This window comes from Arvicola amphibius, chromosome 6 (genome assembly GCF_903992535.2).
Source record: "Arvicola amphibius chromosome 6, mArvAmp1.2, whole genome shotgun sequence".
Lineage (NCBI taxonomy): Eukaryota > Metazoa > Chordata > Mammalia > Rodentia > Cricetidae > Arvicola > Arvicola amphibius.
Genome location: NC_052052.2, coordinates 139588475 through 139602113, shown reverse-complemented (window position 1 = coordinate 139602113; position 13639 = coordinate 139588475). Strand labels below are relative to the sequence as shown.

The 13639-nt window shown below is 43.9% G+C and overlaps 1 protein-coding gene and 1 long non-coding RNA gene across 2 annotated transcripts in view; one reads left to right on the top strand and one right to left on the bottom strand.

Moving 5' to 3' along the window:
• The window catches only part of LOC119817610, a 65939-nt gene extending 56407 nt beyond the window's left edge, over positions 1-9532 (bottom strand). Inside the window, exon 1 of the long non-coding RNA XR_005285924.1 lies at positions 9398-9532. This is a non-coding gene — a long non-coding RNA (uncharacterized LOC119817610). The remainder of the gene's footprint in view (positions 1-9397) is intronic.
• Positions 7155-13639, top strand: part of LOC119817608 (androgen dependent TFPI regulating protein) — a 105155-nt gene continuing 98670 nt past the window's right edge. Inside the window, exon 1 of the mRNA XM_038334935.2 lies at positions 7155-7214. The gene's annotated coding sequence lies outside the window, so the exon portion shown is untranslated. The remainder of the gene's footprint in view (positions 7215-13639) is intronic.

The following is a 13639-nucleotide window of genomic DNA, read 5'->3' as shown; positions in this document are numbered from 1 at the left end:
AGTGATAGTCAGCACCCACTGTAAAAACATTGTTTCTTGATGGCTCGCATCTTCCCTTTGTCTCTGTTGAAAAGTTTGATTTTTATTTGGTGAAATAACTATATACATTTTTATGTGTACTGTCAAGCATCGATGCATACACACATTATATGTAATGATCAAATAGGGGTGATTAGCATACACATTTCTTATTTCTTTGTGGAAAGGATGTTTAAAATCCTTTAACTATTTTGAAACACATAATAAAATATTATTAAAGTCCACTCTACTGTGCAACAGAATGCCAGAAAATGTGAAATGTGTTCCCTGATCTAACTGTGACTTTGTAGTTGTGGAATAATGGTCTTTCTTTGTCCCTTACTTCTAATATTCTTGCAATGCTATTCATAATATAATCTGTGTAAGTGTGCACTGGTGGATGAATGGCTCAAGGATCTCTCTCTCTCTCTCTCTCTCTCTCTCTCTCTCTCTCTCTCTCTCTCTCTCTGGAATATTATTCCATATTGAGAAGGGAAATACTACAATTTTCTCCCAGTTGACTAACCAGGACATTATTTGGAGGGCAGTACGCTTAGTAGAGAAAGACAAACATCACACCAGCATTCACAGCCTTTGATTTTAATAAAACATAGGTCGTCTTGTGAGTTACTGTCCCTGAGTCTGCTAAAATTATTTGATGTTCTAGCCCCTCCCCCTTACTACTTAGTGGTAAATAGACGTTTCCTCATTCACACCCATCAAGACAGACTAAAGATTCAGTTTGGGGTATGAGTGTGACATCTTAGTAAAAAGATTAGCGAGTGGGGGAGGAGATGGGCATTAAATGTCCCTAACATGTTATATAAAAATGTATATAAAGGAATTTGTGTATGAACTATCACAAAGTATCCTATCTGGTGGCTGTAAGAGGTTTTAGATACCAGACACTTCTTTGGCATAACTGTATTACTGAAATAGCACATGTCTTTAATAGATCATTTTGCATGACTGTGGCTTGGGCTTATTGCAGAGGTGACTAACAATTAAATCACTCCTTCTGTGGCCCTGGGTGACTTTCTCTGAGGGGGATATCCTTGTTCTCAGGCTCTGGGCCTGGGACCCCTCTGTCCCAGTGACCTTTGGGAACAAGTTCTCCTGGAAAATTTCTGACCCACTACAGAGGTTGTCTGTCTGCTGAGGGGAGAGCTCAATATGGCTACCACATCTCCCTCGCACAGGTCTCTGCACAGAACCGCAGTTTATTTCACCCAGGCAAGCTTCTTCTGAGAGGAAATGTTGACACCCTCTGTGTGAATGCGAGGGGAAACCAAAGACTTCACTAGTGTAAACAGGCAAATTTAAGTACAAAACACAATTAAACAAAACAATTGTTTTAAATTGAGTTTAAACAAATTGTTTCTCAACTTGAAAACTGGCAAATCCTTCTTCCTTGGCAGTCACTTTCAACACTTTACCAGAAAATCCTGGATCAGCCGAAAGAATCTGCGAGAAATATCTGCGGAAATTCAGTCGCTGAACTCTGTCATATCAAATTGATTTAAAGAATCTACGAGGCCTATTATTTCCCGGCTGAACTCATCCACCGTCCTCGTTGACTGTAACGTGGCATTCAGCAGATATCAAAATAGCAGCCCTCGTCACAAGCTTCTCTTTCCCCCACAGTGACCTTGGATTAACCCTCCTCCCATCACTCCACAGATAATTAAATCCAGTGACGGCTCAGGGAAGCATTCTGCTGTGAAATATTCCGGGAGGGTCTTAAATTCCTTCCTACTTGTCCGATCCACTGTGCTTGTTCCCCCACGGTCCATCCGTTTCAGCGTCTACCAGTATTTTGTCAAAAACCCTCAGTATTGCCATGGTAACATCGTAAACCGGTCCCTCACCCAACTCTTCAAGGAGTTTATAAAAATCCAGCTGTAAAAATTAGCCGGCGGCTCCATGGGCTGCTTGTTTTATGGGTGGTCGTTAACCTCTTTCCCCTTTCATTTTTGCGCCACACCCACGCCAAGTCTGTCATTTAGAAACATGTACAAAATCATTTAACAGGTATGTAGCCATCGGAGAGGAAACCGGGGCTGAGAAAAGTCAGAAAGCGACTTTTTCCAAATGGGACATTGCTAATTCTGGAGTCGAGATGGTCACACCCTGCCTCTTAGCCCTCTGAGTTAATTCTGTTGAAATGAGCTGCGTTCAGCTGTTACCTCTCTCTGATTTTCTATTCCTTGGAAGTCACCACTTCCCCAAGTGTCCTTGAACACACAGGCACAGAAGCAGGCAGTCCCAGGCCTATGAGGGAGGGAATTTTTTTAGCAGGGAACCGCCTTCATTCTGGAACCCAACTCACTAGAAATTGGGTGTGTTTGCTACTCTTCGTTATTTTCTTCAACAAAACGTACCCTAGGAAATCTGTATCTGCAGCATCCCTCATGCCTTCTAGTTCCCTCCTAGGGTTGACGTTGTGTGTGTGCGCGTGCATGCGTGAGCGTGAGCGTGAGCGTGTGCGTGTTCGTGCGCGTGCGCGTGCGCATGCGTGTGCGTGTGCGTGTGTGTGTGTGTGTGTGTGTGTGTGTGTGTGTGTTGAAATTCCATTCATCTCTATCCACTGGCTTTAGATTGGGGTAGGGTTTGTGTCATGGTTTAGAGCCAGAGCTGACTCAGCTGATCCCGGGGCAAAGATGATTCTTAACATCTGTGCATTTTTCAGGCTTTATTCTGTTTTTAAATAAGACAGGTTGTTCAAAAGAAAGCAAACCTGGTGACACACGCCTCTAATCCCAGCTGAGGAAGGGGAATCATAACTTTAAGGCCAGCACAGACTGCACAAGGAGACCTGCTTCAATGTATGAAGGAGGGGACGTGTTTGTAAAGCTTTTAAATGGTTCTGAGAGAGAAAGAACAGCAAAATCCAAGGAATAGTTAAATAAAACCCAACTGGACAAATTCTGTGTTAGACTCTTCAAAAGGTGTTGAGTACATACATTCTCATGTGTTCATACCTATGACATTAGGGACTTTAGAAGCTGGGGCTGGTATCTTAAAGAGCGCAGAAGGAGCTCACGCAGCAGAAGCCTATGAGCAAAGTCGGACGTTTTGATGCACTTTTTCACCTGGGCTAATTTACCTCAGGATGAACATGGAATGCATGCAATTATGTAGGTTCTGGTGAGAGGAGCTTGCATGACCAAAGTCATATAGCCATGGTAAGAAAGGGGGTGAGCTGGGCAGTGGTGGTGGGTGCATGCTTTTAATCTCAGCACCTGAGAGGCAGAGGCAGGTGGATCTCCGTGAGTTTGAGGCTAGCCTGGTCTACAGAGTGAGTTCCAGGACAGCCAGAGTGGTTACACAGAGAAAACTTGTCTTGAAAAAAAAGAAAAGAAAATCAAACAAAAGAAGGGGGCGGTGGTGAAGCAGTAGCAAGCTTGGGTAGGGTCTGTCCTGAGGTTGGCAAGCTAGGCCTTAGGTCGTACGGACATAGAGAGAGATCTGAGTGTAATGAACAGCAATGACATTCCTACAGGCAGAACATGTATGAAGCAAAGAAGCTTGTCCCTGGGCCTGGCTATCAGCTATCACCCTTGCCAATCTCCTTTGCTAAGCACAATGTCTGATACCAAGAATGGACACTCAACACTCAGGGTGTGCGTTCCCTGTGAATGATTGGATGTATTCATTCCTAATTAGTAATAACGTGCAGTGTATTATCTCAGGAACTTTATAATTGCATTTGAAGTCTCTTGAAGTGTAAATGTCCCCAAACTGTCCACCATAGCTGAGTTAATAAGTGAGCTCAACTCGGATGAGAAGAGCGTGCTTGTCTTCCCCATGACAGACTGAGGCACTTACAGCCAAGTCCTCTATCACGGCATGGCAGCTGCAGAATGGGTGCCGTACGATGCTTATCCGATCCGTCAACTTTTCAGAACTATTTTTACGCAGTGTGCACCTAGGAATTTCCCTGCTTCCCCCACCACCTTGATGTCAAGAGTAGCTACACATGTGTGTCAGCTCTGAGGGCCACCGAGTTCATCTAAGTTTTCCCTGGAAATCCCCCAGCGTGAATGTGTTGGCGCAATGGGGTGTGAGGTGATTTTTCTAAGATAGGTATATTTAAGAAAAAAAAATTTCTGAACAAGAAAAAAAAAACAGTCACATCATGTTCTGCAGTGGCAGACTTCTAGAGATGAAACTATGTAGCTCTGAATCACTGGGAAAACAAAATCAAAAATTAAACTAACAAGCAAACTGCTGAGCTTTCTTTGTTGCGATGGTTCCAAGCTGTGCGTTTGGGCAAGATTACGGAGGGGAGGCAGGGGAGAGTCAGTCTTGAGAAATGTCAATATTTAATTGTTAGAAAATGAAAGACAGACTTGAAAGGGGAACTTCAAAAAGTGACCAAAGGATTGGGAGACAAACCAAGAACTCTTGGCTGTTTGCTGAAGCCCATATGGGTGAACACTCTTAAAAGGTGAGTGCAAACAATATTCTTGAATTATCCTATAAAGTTAAGTAAAATAAGAAAAGCAAACAGTTTTGGAGCATGCTAGGTTGATTATTCCCTCTAAAATCCACAGAAGGGATTGTTTACCCCCACTGTGGTTTTGGAGATAGGGGCTTCTAATAAAGTAATTAACATCAAATGAAGTCATAAGGGTGAACCCCAACCCACTCTCACTGATGTCCTTAAAAAATGACCAAGGGAATTTTGGAACAGACATGAAGGGAAGACCTTGAGAAGATCAAGAAAGATGGTACAATGTCCAAGTCAAAAATCCAGGCCTCGGGAAGACCCATCCTGCCCTTACCGGGTTATTGGACTTGCAGCCTCCAGATCTGTAAGGAAATTAATTACTTTGGTTCAAGCCACCAAGTCCCAGGTACTTTGTTATGACAGCTCTTGCAGACCAAACAAACAAAAGAGTCAGAAATGGCATGGGATACGGTGGTCGCAGGAGAATGGATGCCTGGGGAATTTGAGGAACGAACAGAGATAAGAAAATCAGCAGGGCAGGGTCTTGGTAATCATGGAAAGAAATCTGAATGAAAAGAGACTGAGAAAGAGGCAGAGAGTATCCACATCATACACGTTAAACTCGGGTAAGACCATTGATGTAAAAACAAACAAACAAACAAACAAAAAAAACAAAAACAGCGCTTTTCCCATTGAGACAAGAGTCTCACTATGTAGCTCTAGCTGGCCTGGAACTCACTACATAAACCAGGCTGGTCCTGATTTCACAGAGATCGGTGACTAGAATTAAAGGTGTGTGTCACCATGCCTGCCACAGAAGACATCTTAGACAAGCAAAATGTCTCTCAGAGTAAGGAGCAGTGTTATAATTTTATTTTGTCCAGTAATGACAAAAGTTCTAACAAATAAAAGAGGGTACAATTAACCAAACAACCAAGGTCCAGCCAAGTTGCCAACGACCTGGTTTATGTATTTTACTAAAATTGGTCCTCACAGCCTAACGCCTGGAGCCGACTGTGTGTTCAACACAGAGTTACCAGGTGAATGATGAACGATTCCCCACAAGGTAGATATAGCATTCCTGATGTATATATAAGAAGATTAAAACATGTTAAATAACTTCACCAGGATTTCCACAGCAGTAAAAACCAATTAGTAGTGTGGAAACTACTAGGGATATGCCAACCAAAGAAAAGTGCCATATATATATATATAAAATAAGAGGTCAAAACTAGTTTCACTTTGATGTTGCTGTTGAGCATAAAAGATGTCAGGCCAAAAAAGCCATGCCTCAGGGGTGAAAAATACAGGGGGCTTTAAGCTTCTGTGACCAAGGTTACCCTAAGACCACACCCTTATCAATCCATACCTGGAACCTGGGGCCCAGAACTTGGAGTTTTGAGACCCATGTAACAATTATGTGAAAGATCATACGTGGCTATTTTTAACTTTATCTTTGCGCACGCTCAGAGGTGCGAGTAAGGGTTACAGTGTGAAAGAGGAGGTCAGAGGACAATTCTGTAGTCAGTTCTCCCCTCCCACATTTTCCTGGGTTCCAGGGATTGAACTCACCTTGTTCAGTTTACGTGAAAAGAACCTTTCCCAGCTAAGCCATCTTGCCAGCCCCGAAGTGGCTGGTTTTCTTGACTGCATTAGCCTGGATCATTTAAGAAGATATAAAGATGAGGGGAATCATGTCGGACATTATTAATGGAAATGCCTTTTGGAGAAAAACTGATGGGGACAAAAGAGGCTAGAAGAGTCATCAGGCATTGGTAGAGCGCATCAGAAGGAAGGATGCTTAGGAGGGAAGCTTGTTAGGCTGCGGGAGTCTCTAAGAGAACATTGGCAAAGCTATGGGGATTCCTCTGAGCATCAGCAAGTCCGTGTGTTCATCACCAGGGTCCCTGTCATCCAGAAAAGGGCCTCCTGCCAGTCCCTATCAGGCTTGATCTCTGGTAGGAGCCACCTAGCAGTGGGGCCCTATGCTTTGGGATGTGGGGTGCCTCCTTTAGCAGAGCCTTGGCATCACCTGTAGCCAGGATTTCAAGTCATATTATCCTGGCCACCTCATATCCCATGTCTGTTTGTGGCTTCTTACTCAACACATTTCTTTTACACAAATGTGTGAATGGGAAGAAAAGGAAACTGGAAAACCTGTTTAGTGCACTACCGGGATGCCCATGCCAGTACTCCGTAAAATAAGTCACCCGACAGCACCACGCTGAAATTCAAGCAGCTTGGCATGCACCAGTTATTCATTTTGTCATAAATGGTTAAATATTTCCAGTCTCTTGTAAAATGGTGATGTATCATTGTTTTTGAGACAAGGTTTCGCATGCAGCCCAAGTTGACCTTGAACTTGTGGTCTTCCTGATGGTTTAGTCTCTTTTAATAGACACAAACACATGAAGGAGAACTCATTCTTGTCTGCCTTCCAATTGTCTTAAGGAATTAACCAGTCCAGCTCCCAGCCTGCCTTCTCATGTAGCCTTGTCTTCTTCCTGCTTAAAAGCTCCTTCGTGGGTTGATGGAGGATTCTCATTGGCTAATAAACAAACTGCCTTGGCTTTTTGATAGGGCAAAATTTAGATAGGTGGAGTAGACATAACAGGAAAAAGGAAGTGAGGTAGATGGCTCAGACAATTGCCTCGCCTCTCCTCTCTGGGACAGACTGCCGTGCCTCTCCTCAGTGAGAGAGATGCGATGGAGCCAGCCGTTCAGACATGCTGAATCTTTCCCGGTAAGACACCATTTGTGGTGTTACAAAGATTATTAGATATGGGTTAGTCAAGATGTGAGTAAGAGGCTGAAACTAATGGGCCAGGCAGTGTTTAAAAGAATACAATTTGTGTGTTGTTATTTCGGGGCATAAGCTAGCCGGTGGCCAGGAGCTGGGTGGGACGAAAAGCAGGCCGGCCCGCAGCTCAGCACTACAGTGGGTTGATTTTTTTTAACGTCTCTTCCAAAGTCAAACTAAAGTCATTGACTCTCAACGTATTTGTTAGAAGAACCTTCTACCCATAAGTGCCCACTTAAGTTTCACAGGGCTAAGAGTTAGCGATAAAGAACCGAGCAGAGACTGGCTGTGCTACCTCTCTCTACACTGCTGAGCTTCAGCTACCCCCCTGCCCAGTGTTTCCTCCTTCTAACATAGAGACATGATACTTACACACTATTAAGGAGTATAGTAGAATAACTCCACATAGATACACGATATATAGTGACCAGATAGAGGAATAAGCTCCTTTACCCCCTCCCAGCACAAATTGCCTCTGTGTCGACAACTGGGGCTTCCCATTTCCTCTACTTACCTTGCTGTCCTACAGAAAACCTCCGGTAAGTCCTCTCCCCATCTGTAGTTCAGTCTCCAGTAACCACCATGCTACTGTGTTCCTCCATGAGAACTAGCTCCATGTTCCTCTAGCTCCCACACACGAATAAGGATATACTTCAAACCCTTCTATGAGTTAAATCATCCACCACAATGACCTCCAGATCCCCACGCGTGTGCTAAAGGTCAGGTTTCTGCCCGTTCTTATGGATAAACAGCACGACTCCATGTGTTCCCTTTCTAAAGCAGTAAACTGAGTCACAGAAGTGTGGCTTTACTTTTACACTTCCTCAAGAGTAGATGACATGTCAGGAAGGAAACAGAAGGGCTGAGATGGCTCAGGCAGTAAAGCACAGGCATGAAGGTCCGAATTCCACTCTCTAGCGCACACATAAAAAATCAGGCACATGAGCCGGGCGGTGGTGGCGCACGCCTTTAATCCCAGCACTCGGGAGGCAGAGGCAGGCGGATCTCTGTGAGTTCGAGGCCAGCCTGGTCTACAAGAGCTAGTTCCAGGACAGGCTCCAAAACAGCTGCAGAGAAACCCTGTCTCGAAAAACCAAAAAAAGAAAAAAGAAAAAAAAAAAAAAAATCAGGCACATGCTTACAGTCCCAGCACTGGGCAGGCAAAGTCAGGTGGTTCCCTGCAATCATCACTGATCAGCCCGTCAAACTGGATTAGTGAGCTCAAAGATGTGTGTGTGTGTGTGTGTGTGTGTGTGTGTGTGTGTGAGAGAGAGAGAGAGAGAGAGAGAGAGAGAGAGAGAGGGAGGGAGGGAGGGAGGGAGGGAGGAAGACAGACCCTGTCTCAAAAATTAGGTGGACAAGAATTGAGGAAAACAATATCAATCTCTGGCTTCCATATACACATACACACAGGTGCACACAACATGAACACATATACACAGTGAACACACACACACAAAAGTGTTCTCTAAAGTTCCCGAACCTTGAGCTTCCCTAACTTTATGAGTTGAGTTTATTGGTTCCTGTGTCCACAAAAAGATAAACTGATGTTTACAGCTGGGTGTCGATTCCTCAGGGCAATATCATACTGGGCACATTATTTTATTTGAACAAAGTCATTTTTTTTTCACTATTTCAGTGGGGAAAAGATGGCTGCAGGACAGATTTTCTTGGCTCCTAATGATTCAGTTCCTTACATGAGGGCTTCTAGTTTGAATCTAGCAGTAACTGGATTATTTCTGATCTTCTCTCGCTCCTCAGTAACACCCATATGTTAGGGATTTATGCTAGGGAGGAAAGTGGATGGTAGATCAAGGCAAAGCTGGGTTAGTCTGCTTCTCCAGAATAAAGAGGCCAGGGATTAATAGATAACAACGAACCCGCAATGATTCTATTTGCCGGCTGAGGCTTCACCTCTGTATGTGCAGCACAGCCTAGGATCTCTCACTGTCTCTGACACAAAACAAAAACTCTGCAGCACCTCATTAGTAAAGGACTCATTTCCTGGAAGTTGTGAATAGCCATGTCAGAAAGTTGAACATTTCAAAGAATTTAAACCCACAGATCAATTCATATTTTGGAGCGCCAGTATCATAAATCCACAGTCCCAATGCAACATCACTTACTATTTTGTTCAGAATCAGAAACGGTCAAAGTATGGCTGGGAGATTCGAGTCAGAAGAAGAGGGATGGGCTATCCTTGCTGTGCGGGTGGAATGCAATGCTGGGCTTGTTAAGGAGGCTGGACCTGCAGCCTGTGATTGCTGTCCGGATACCAGGAACAGCTGTCAGTTCTTTTTCCTAGGGCACATCTCTTGCGTGTGTTTTGTAACATGTGGTCTTTGGTCAGTAATTCTGGTTTTCCATCCTTATTTGGTTTGGCCAACCTCAGTGGAATCTTATGGAAGAGTTAAACCCAGGTTTCCTGGGCAGATGCAAATCTATGCAATCTTTAACCTAGTTTGCAAAGACTTCAAAGCCCAAGATTATGCAATCTTGGTTCTAGCAAGTCTTTTCCTTTCCTCTTTATATAGGTTCTTAGTCCCTTAAAATGTTTTGTTTTCTTTTTTTTTTTTAAAAAAAAAAATGTTCATGAGGATTTTTTTCTTTAAAAAATTATTAGAAGTTTTTTTCATATGGTTTATTTTGTACATAGCCTTTCCCCTCCCCCGACCCCTCCCAGGTTCCCCACCACCACCCCCAGTTTTCCCACTAACTTGCCATGCTCCAGTAACTACTATTGTCTTAACATTTTACTCGGGGAATTTTATATCCTCAACCCCAACAACAGTCTGAGAGGTCTTCTTTTTATTTATTGATGGAACAAGTTATTTAAGTGTTTGTCTTGGACAAAGCCCATGCTGGGTGCTGTTGGAAATGCTTGCTGTTGACACAGATCCCCAGGCAATGCAGGACATGTTGTGATTGCTGCGGCTCAGCCCTGCTCCCCTGAGTTTGTTTAAAACCCGCATTGTTGACAACATGGAGAAAGAACAGGGCCAGGCTGTCTCTGTGTTGGTCTTTTCCTTGGGGGAAGATGAGAGCAAGGAAAGATCTTTCTAACATCTTCCAGAACTTTCCCGTCCTTTTTTTTTTTTCCTTGTGGTTCTAGGACTAGCTAAACAGGCACTAATAAATGTTCTTATTACAGTGTTACAATGTTTGGCCTAGCCTAACCATTCCCGATAGAGTAGATGTTGGGGAAATGACCACGTGACTACAACAGGCATGTACAAAAAAGTCATAAAATACAAGGATGGAGGGGAGCAAACCAGAAAACAGACCTAGCTGGTGTGATTTGGGCGTTAAACTTTGTCTTTAAGAAAGGGCTAACTTCTGACTTGGTGACTGGGCTTGGGTGTAGAAAAGGGAAAAAGACTTTAATTTGCCAACGAGGCATTAGCAATGGAAAGGAATGGAACATTGACGAGGTGAGAGGTTACCTTCTTTGGCTGAGATAAAGGTGTAAGAGTGTGTCAGGCTTGTTTGCTTCCGCAAGAGTGAAAAACACAGAGCCACCCTTAGACTGCCTTGCTCACAGTAGTTCTATGGCTCAGGTCAGCTGTCTGGGTCTCCTTATCCCTGGACCCAGTCTTGTGAACTAACTCCACACCTAGGACACACTTCTTTCATGGCAGAGAACCGAAATCAAGCCTTTGAGGTTTCTAGGAGCCCAGTGGACTAGAGAACAGTGAGCTGTTCCATTTAAAATCATGTCAGATTTTCTCATCTTAGCACTAAGAAACAAGCCCTGCACCTGGGGACATGTTTGAGCCCTGGAGGCAGCAGATGTCATAAGCAGGTGTGCTGTTGTCGCCAAGCCATCTTTGGGCCAGGAAGTTTTGCAAAGGGCCAAGTGTGAAAGAATCCAACAGTTCCCACACGCTGTGTACTGCTTCACAGCATCAGGGCGTTAGTTTTCTAAGTACGGTGGTGGCTCAAGCACCTGAGACCGTGAATGGGGCCTCCATGTTGATCATGATGTAGACCACTGGAGTTTGAATGCATAACTGCGGTCCTCTACTGCGCTTACCCCCTCTGTTTATGACACCCAGTTGCTGGCTTGCTGTGGATAGAGACTAAGTCTGTGCTCATGAGAACCAATTGCCAGTGGTCTGACTACAGCTGTCTCCATACAATTCTGGCCTTTCCTTTGCTGTTCCAAGCCCTGAATGGTGGCTCTCATTAGCAAACTCTGATCTAGAGCAAAACAACATAATCTTTTCTGTCAGTCAAGGTATAGGAGGTTCTGGGAGAGATGGTGGGAGGCCAAGTTGCCATGGCAACCAGCACAGATAAAGAGAGGGTCCATGATTATAGAAAGAGATCAGGACAGGACTTCTTCATTCTGTGTTTGTCAGATTTCTGTGACATATATATATATATATCACCCATGACAATCCACTTACAAATAGAAAAGATTTATATACATATCAGGTTTGGTAACTTCATGCATTACTTTGGGCCTGGGGTAAAGATGGTATACTACATAGCAGGAGTATATAACCAAGGAAAACCACTCATCTCATGGCCAAATATCAAAAGAAGAAAAGGAAGGGTGGCTCTCATCCCAGGATGCTCCAAAGACCAAAAGACGGTTCATTAGGTCCCAGTCTTCATAGGTTCTACAGTTTCTCAAGAATATTGAGCTAGAAATGAACACTTAAGTGTATGTGTCCAGCTTTAGATGAAGCCCTAAGTGCTATTGTTTAAAGACAATAGGTAGGAAGCTTTAAAACCTTAAATATGAGGCTCTTGGGCTCTGTAGTTGGAAGCATTTATGGCCCTGGCAAAAGACCTGCGTTCATTTCACAGAGCTCACACAGAGATAAGCAAACCAGAAGGTCTGATGCTTTCTTCTGCACGCACTGTGTACAGACACACGTGCAGGCAAATAAATAAGCAGATATTAAAAATAAACATTCAAAACATCAAATACATAGATCAAATAAAATATTTTTAAACTCAAATACATAGTGGCATGCTCATTGGCTTTGAACTGCTTCTCTCTCTCTGTCTCTCTGTCTCTCTCTGTCTCTCTTTCTCTCTCTCTTTTTGTTTGTTTTTCGAGATAGGGTTTCTCTGTAGCTTTGGAGCCTGTCCTGGAACTAGCTCTTGTAGACCAGGCTGGCCTCGAATTCACAGAGCTCCGCCTGCCTCTGCCTCCTGAGTGCTGGGATTAAATGTGTGTGCCACCACTGCCCGGCTCTGTTTCTCATTCTTCATAGGTGACAAAGTGACATGGACCCAACAGAACCATAGCACTTTGCCTTCTGTGTTCCCTATAGCCCGGGATGGAAATGCAGCACATTTAATCCTCACTCGCAAATCCTTTAAACCCATAGTTCATCCTGGCCAGGTGTATTTCATCGCTCTTATTTTAAGATAAGAAAACTGAGCCCTTGAGAGGCTAGTGAGCCAGCTCAACCTCCCTGCGCTAACAGAATCCAAACACTTCCCATTACTGTAGGCCGTTTCCCTTTATGAACTAAGACACAGAGACGGAGTCCTATAACTGCTGGAGGTCATAGGGGCAAGCAACTCAGAGGAGATGGCATCTCCATTTTGTAATAGCGTCTTTAGGAGTGCCTCTGCTCAACAAGGAATTTTCTCAATACCCAGAAATGGGCTAATGTCTGAAAGGGGTGCTCTCACAGTAAAAGCAGGAGAAGAAATAAGATCACATGGCTCACAGGGAATTTAAAGAGTACTATTTTAGTCTACCTTCCAGATGAATGAAATCTAGTAATAATTCCTGATTTAATTGCTATGTACTCCCATGAAACCCAAACGCCAAGAGGACAGTGCTTGGTGTGCTTTTGTATTTCCACCATCTGTTTTCTGAAGCTGTCTCAGTAAAGATCTACTGAGCAAACCCTGGTGTGACTGAGCGACTGACTAAGAATTATATTTGGGTAAGAATTAATGGCTAAGCTTTCCTCTGCCGGTACCATGGTACTGGCCCTTTAAACAGGGAAACTTTCTCACCAGTAACTAGCCAGAGCTGCTGGCAGTAGCTAATACCTCTCTCACCCTCTTCCGGCCTCAATTCTCCCTAATCCCTTACCACAGGGTACGGTATCTGAAACAAAGACCTCATTCATCATACTAGCCGTCCGATGACAGCTCCCCAAAGTCCCTCCATTTACCTCAGAGTTTAATGGTCCACCTGAGACCTCCTTGAGACTGTGCTCACAGCCCAAACTTACAGCTGTGTCTCTCTCACTTCAAAGTCAAGCCAGCGACCAGATGACCTAGACCACATGCTCTGTCCATAGGGGACCATTTGTAATTCCTCATATACTTCAGCATGGCCACCCCTTCTCCACCTGAACTCCAAATTATCCCTCATGACGCAACTCAAATGT